Below are 7463 nucleotides of genomic sequence, written 5' to 3'. Positions count from 1 at the left end.
GCGTCTCCCGCGAGTGTCGGAGGCCGCACGAACCAAACGAATGACAGGCGGTGCAACGAGCAGCTGTGTTGTGCGTCTGACCCACGTGGCGGCGCGCCGCACTGCGCGTCGCCTTCGAGGTGGAAGGACGTGCTTTGCGTCAAATGTGCCACCGAAAATGGCGATTGCGTGTATTGGGAGGAGAGGCGAATCCTTCTTGTGCCGTGCGGCTACAGTATAAGGACGCCAACGGCCATACCATGTTGAATACACCGGTTCTCGTCCGATCACCGAAGTTAAGCAACATCGGGCCCAGTTAGTACTTGGATGGGTGACCGCCTGGGAACACCGGGTGCTGTTCACATATTGTATGTCAAGAAAGAGGAAAAATTGAATCATTTGGAACATTAGGTATAATTTATGCTATACTATCAATTGGACTAATAGGATTTATTGTATGAGCACATCATATATTTACAGTAGGAATGGATGTTGACACACGAGCATATTTTACATCAGCAACAATAATTATTGCTGTACCTACAGGAATTAAGGTATTTAGATGATTAGCTACATTATATGGAACTAAATTCAAGTTCAATCCACCATTATTATGAGCTCTAGGATTTATTTTCCTATTTACAATTGGTGGATTAACAGGATTAGTATTAGCAAATTCATCACTTGATATTGTATTACATGATACATATTATGTAGTAGCCCACTTTCATTATGTATTATCTATAGGAGCAGTATTTGCAATTATAGGAGGTGTCATTCAATGATATCCACTATTTACAGGATTAACTATAAATAATACATGATTAAAAATCCAATTTACAATTATATTCATTGGAGTAAATTTAACATTCTTTCCTCAACACTTCCTAGGATTAGCAGGAATACCTCGACGATACTCAGACTACCCAGACGCATATACATCATGAAACGTAGTATCAAGAATTGGGTCTACAATTTCTATTGTAGGAATCATTATATTCATTGTAATTATATGAGAAAGAATGATTACAAACCGAGCAATTATATTTAGAGCTAACATAAGAAGATCAACAGAATGACTACAAAATAACCCTCCTGCAGAACATAGTTACTCAGAATTACCATTAATCTCTAGATTCTAATATGGCAGATTAGTGCAGTAGATTTAAGCTCTACAAATAAAGGTTTGACCTTTTATTAGAAAATATTTATTAATGGCAACATGATCAAATTTATCTCTTCAAGATGGAGCTTCACCATTAATGGAGCAATTATCATTCTTTCATGATCATACTATGGTTGTATTATTATTAATTACAGTAATTGTAGGTTATGCCCTAAGTTATATATTATTTATTGCCTATACTAACCGTAATATACTTCATGGACATTTAATTGAAACAATCTGAACAGCTTTACCAGCAATTACATTAATTTTTATTGCCCTTCCATCATTACGACTATTATATTTACTTGATGATTCAGTAGATGCAATAATTACAATTAAAACCATTAGACGACAATGATATTGAAGATATGAATATTCAGACTTCATAGACGTAGAATTTGACACTTATATAACACCAGAACAAGACCTAGAAAATGATGGATTTCGACTACTAGATGTAGATAACCGAACAATCCTACCAATAAATACAGAAGTACGAGTATTAACAAGAGCATCAGATGTTCTACACTCATGAGCAGTTCCTGCATTAGGGGTTAAAATTGATGCAACGCCAGATCGGTTAAATCAAGGAACATTCACAATAAATCGACCTGGATTATTCTTTGGACAATGCTCAGAAATCTGTGGAGCAAACCACAGATTTATACCAATTTTAATTGAAAGAACTTCAGAAAATTTATTTATTAAGTGATTATCTAAGATAATTTAAGGAGTTAGTTAAAATAAATAACATTAGAGTGTCAATCTAAAGTAACTAAAAAAATTAGTACACCTTGAAATTCATCAGATGACTGAAAGTAAGTAATGGTCTCTTAAACCAAATAATAGTAAATTAACGACTACTTCTGATGGGGAAATTATATCCAAATCCCTCAAATATCCCCTCTTATATGATTCTCACTATTCATTATATTTTCAGCTACATTAATCTTGTTTAATCAAATAAACTTCTTCTCATTTAAACCTAACCTTATTAAAAGAGCAGAAAAAGGAACAATTGAAATAAAAAACTTAAATTGAAAATGATAACAAATCTATTCTCAACATTTGACCCATCAACTAACATCTTTAATTTATCATTAAATTGAACTAGAACATTTCTAGGACTATTATTAATCCCATCACTATTTTGACTTACACCATCACGAATTAACATTATCTGAAATAAACTAAATTTAACCTTACATAATGAATTTAAAACACTTCTTGGACCAAAATCATTTAATGGAACAACATTCATTTTCATCTCAATTTTTATTATAATATTATTTAACAATTTCATAGGATTATTCCCTTATATTTTTACTAGAACAAGACATTTAGCATTAACATTTGCAATTGCCCTACCTATATGGCTAAGATTTATATTATTTGGATGAATTAACCATACTAATCATATATTTACACACCTTGTACCACAAGGTACACCGCCTGCATTAATATCATTTATAGTACTAATTGAAACAATTAGTAATGTTATTCGACCAGGTACATTAGCAGTACGGTTGGCAGCAAATATAATTGCAGGACACTTATTATTAACCTTATTAGGAAACACAGGACCATCTATAGCAATAAACTTAATCTCATTACTAATTATTGGACAAATACTTCTATTAATTCTAGAATCAGCAGTAGCAATAATTCAAGCCTATGTTTTCTCAATTCTAAGAACTCTGTATTCTAGAGAAGTATATTAAACCTATGTTAACAACTCACTCAAACCACCCATTCCACTTAGTAGACTATAGATCTTGACCATTAACAGGAGCAATTGGAGCAATAGTCCTAGTATCAGGACTAGCAAAATGATTCCACCTATTTAATATTAACTTATTCATAATTGGATTTGGAATTACCCTACTAACCATAATTCACTGATGACGAGATGTAGTACGAGAAGGAACATATCAAGGATTACATACAGGATTTGTATCAATTGGATTACGATGAGGAATAATTTTATTTATTGCATCAGAGGTATTATTTTTCGTTTCTTTTTTTTGAGCATTCTTTAGAAGAAGATTAGCACCAACAATTGAACTAGGAATACTATGACCTCCAATAGGAATTCAACCCTTTAACCCTATACAAATTCCATTACTTAATACAGCTATTCTTTTAGCATCAGGAGTAACAGTAACATGAGCACATCATAGTTTAATGGAATCTAATCATACTCAAGCACTACAAGGATTATTCTTCACAGTGTTATTAGGACTATACTTTACAATACTTCAAGCATATGAATATTGAGAAGCACCTTTTACCATTGCAGATGCAGTTTATGGATCAACATTCTTTGTTGCAACAGGATTCCATGGTTTACACGTAATTATTGGAACAATCTTTTTATCAACATGTCTACTTCGACACTCAATAAATCAATTTTCACCAAGACATCACTTTGGATTTGAAGCAGCAGCATGATACTGACACTTCGTAGACGTAGTATGATTATTCTTATATATCTCTATTTATTGATGAGGTAGATAATTGTTTTTCTAGTATAAATAGTACATTTGACTTCCAATCAGAAAGCTTGATATAAATCAAGAAAAACAAATTCTAATTCTATCAACAAGAGTTTTCATTAGATTTATTATTCCAATAATTGTTATAATCCTGGCAACAACACTATCAAAAAAATTAATTAATGATCGAGAAAAAAGATCACCATTTGAATGTGGGTTTGATCCAAAAAGATCAGCACGAATACCATTTTCACTACGATTCTTCCTAATCGCAGTAATCTTTTTAATTTTTGATGTAGAAATTGCACTAATTCTACCAATTGTAATTATTTTTAAAACTTCAGACATTATAATCTGAACAGTATCAACAATATTTTTTATTCTAGTTCTATTAGGCGGACTATACCATGAATGAAACCAAGGAGCATTACAATGAGCAGAATAAAGGGTTGTAGTTAAATATAACATTTGGGTTGCATTCAAAAAGTATTGATATTATCAATCAACCTTAAATAGAATAAGAAGCGAAATATTGCAGTCAGTTTCGACCTGGAAGATTGGTATGTACTACCCTTATTCTTATTAATTGAAGCCAAAAAGAGGCGTATTACTGTTAATAATATAATTGAACTATAATAGTTCCAATTAAGGAAATGTAAAGCCAATATGAAAGCTGCTAACTTTTTATATTAGCGGTTAAACTCCGTTAACATTTCTAAAATTTATATAGTTTAAATAAAACATTACATTTTCACTGTAAAAATAATATATCTATATTTATAAATACCTAAAAGTAAAAATACTTCCTTAACATCTTCAGTGTCACGCTCTAATTATAAGCTATTTAAGTAAACGAAAAACAATATTACCAAAATAAATATTCAAAAAATAAAAGTTAAAAGATAAATCTTGAAATTAAAATCATATCAACCTTGAATATAACCAATTAAATAAATAAATAATCTATATAAACCTTGACCACCAAGTAATTCACCTCAACCATAATCAAATGACTTAGATGAATAATAACCTATTTTTAAAGGAATATATCTAATAAACTTAGTTGAAAGAAAAGGTATAAATCATATAGAACCAGCAAATCTAACAAAAGAAGGTATACTTAAAGAAAATAAATTATGAGAAAAATCAAAATTAGAAATAAGATAACCTAAATAAGCACCTAAAATAACAACTGTAATAGTTAAAAACTTTAAATAATAAGGTAAAGCAATCACATGAGGAATAGGAAAAATTAATCAAGATAAAAGACTACCACCAAAAACAGCAACAAACAATAGACCAATTATTCCAAATGAAATATAATAACCCTTATCATCAAAAGAAAATCTAGAATAAAAATTATTATCACCAGATATTGAATAATAAAACAAACGAAAAGAATAAGAAGCAGTTAAACCAGTAGAAAAAAAATAAAGAAAAAAAAATTAAACAATTAATTCATCTTAAACAAACCATCTCAAGAATTAAATCCTTTGAATAAAATCCCGCTAAAAAAGGTATTCCACACAAAGATAAACTAGAAACATTAAAACAAACTGAAGTTAAAGGTATGAAATTAACAATTGATCCTATAAAACGAATATCCTGAGAATCCTTCAAATTATGAATTATTGAACCTGCACATATAAATAATAATGCCTTAAATAAAGCATGAGCCAATAAATGAAAAAATGCAAGCTTTGGATAACCTATAGCCAAAATTCTTATTATTAAACCAAGTTGTCTTAAAGTAGGAAGAGCAATAATCTTCTTTTAATCAAACTCAAAATTAGCGCCCAATCCAGCCATAAATATAGTTATACAACCAATTAAAAGTAAAAATCAACCACAATTATAAGTATCCAATATTGGTCTAAAACGAATTAATAAATAAACACCAGCAGTAACAAGAGTAGAAGAATGAACTAAAGCAGAAACAGGAGTAGGAGCTGCTATAGCAGCAGGAAGTCATGAAGAGAAAGGAATCTGAGCTCTCTTAGTTATAGCTGCTAAAACAATTAATATAGTAATGAGCTTTATTTCAAAAGAATTAGAAATAAAATCATAATAATAAATATAATTTCAACCACCAAAATTTAACATTCATGCAATAGAAATTAAAATAGCAACATCACCAATACGATTAGAAAGTGCAGTTAATATACCAGCACTATAAGATTTTACATTTTGATAATAAATAACTAAACAATAAGAAACTAAACCTAAACCATCTCAACCTAATAAAATTCTAATTAAATTAGGACTAATAATTAAAAAACCTATAGAAAGAATAAATATTAAAACAATAATAATAAAACGATTTATATTCTTTTCACCAGATATATAATTCTCTCTATAATAAATAACCAAAGAAGAAATATATATAACAAAAGATATAAAAATAAGAGATATTCAATCCAAAATTAAAATTATAACAACTATAGAACCATTTAAATTGAAAAGCTCTCACTCAACAAAAACTCTATAATCAATTATTAAATAATAAATACCTAAAATTAAAATTATAGTTCTCGAAATAAACAAAGAAAAAAAACTCAAAGAACAAATAGAAAATAAATTCACGGCCTAAGATGAAAAACTTCATATCATTGATTCCACAAAACAATATTTTTAATTAAAATACTTAAGCAAACTAAACAAAGAAATATTCACCCTTTAAACAGAGAATATTTAAAGGCAATCAATGTAAAAGTAAAAGATGATATTCACGAAAATAACCAAGAGAACAAGTATAAACACCAGAATAATAATTCCCATGCTGAGAATAAGAATATATATACAAAGTATAAACAGCTCTAAAAAAAGATAAAAAAATCAAAGCAAAGAATCTAAAAGAAGATCAAGATATAATTCTATTTAATAATCTAATTTCACCTACCAAATTTAAAGAAGGAGGAGCAGCCATATTTGATGATCTTAAAAGAAATCATCATAAAGCCATTCTTGGCATCAAATTAATTATACCCTTGTTAATTAATAATCTTCGTCTACCTAAACGTTCATAAATAATATTAGATAAACAAAATAAACCAGAAGAACATAAACCATGACCAACCATTAGAGAAAGAGAATCTACACAACCTCATCAATTCATAGTCATCAATCCACCAATAACCATTCTTATATGAGCAACAGAAGAATATGCAATTAAAGACATTAAATCAACCTGACGAAAACAAATAAATCTTACAATAACACCCCCAGATAAACCTAAAGATAATCAAAAATAATTAAACTTTAAACCCAAATAAGAAATAACCTTTATAACACGAAAAATACCATAACCACCTAACTTTAATAAAACACCAGCAAGAATTATTCTACCTGAAATAGGGGCCTCTACATGAGCCTTAGGAAGTCATAAATGAACCAAAAACATAGGTATCTTAACTAAAAAAGCCAAAATTATAAATACATAAAACATAAAATAATAAGAACCAAAATCAACCAATAAAGGAAAATATAAAGTATTAGAAAAATCATAAACCTTAAATAAAACTAATAATAAAGGTAATCTAGCAACCAAAGTATAAAAAATTAAATAAACACCAGCCTGCAAACGCTCAGGTTGATAACCCCAACCCAAAATTAAAAGTAAAGTAGGAACTAATCTAGCCTCAAAAAAAAAATATAAAAAGAAAGAAGACTTAATCTAGCAAATGAACAATAAAGCATAATTATTAAAATCAAAACCATAAAAACAAAAAAATTAGAATGATATGAACTTAAATAAACTGAACCTCTAGCAGTGATTATTAAAGAACAAATCCAAAAACTAAGTAAAATTAAACTAAAAGAAA

General features: G+C 29.1%; 1 non-coding gene across 1 annotated transcript; it reads left to right on the top strand.

Moving 5' to 3' along the window:
- Positions 1-224: 224 nt before the first annotated feature.
- LOC126274305 (5S ribosomal RNA) lies at positions 225-343 on the top strand. Its single transcript, XR_007550133.1, has one exon. It is a non-coding gene; the product is annotated as a 5S ribosomal RNA (ribosomal RNA).
- Positions 344-7463: the final 7120 nt, after the last annotated feature.

The sequence above is a fragment of the Schistocerca gregaria genome, chromosome 5 (genome assembly GCF_023897955.1).
Source record: "Schistocerca gregaria isolate iqSchGreg1 chromosome 5, iqSchGreg1.2, whole genome shotgun sequence".
In the NCBI taxonomy this organism is placed as follows: Eukaryota; Metazoa; Arthropoda; class Insecta; order Orthoptera; family Acrididae; genus Schistocerca; species Schistocerca gregaria.
The sequence above is the reverse complement of the archived record's forward strand: the minus strand, read 5'-3'. Positions and strand labels throughout refer to the sequence as shown.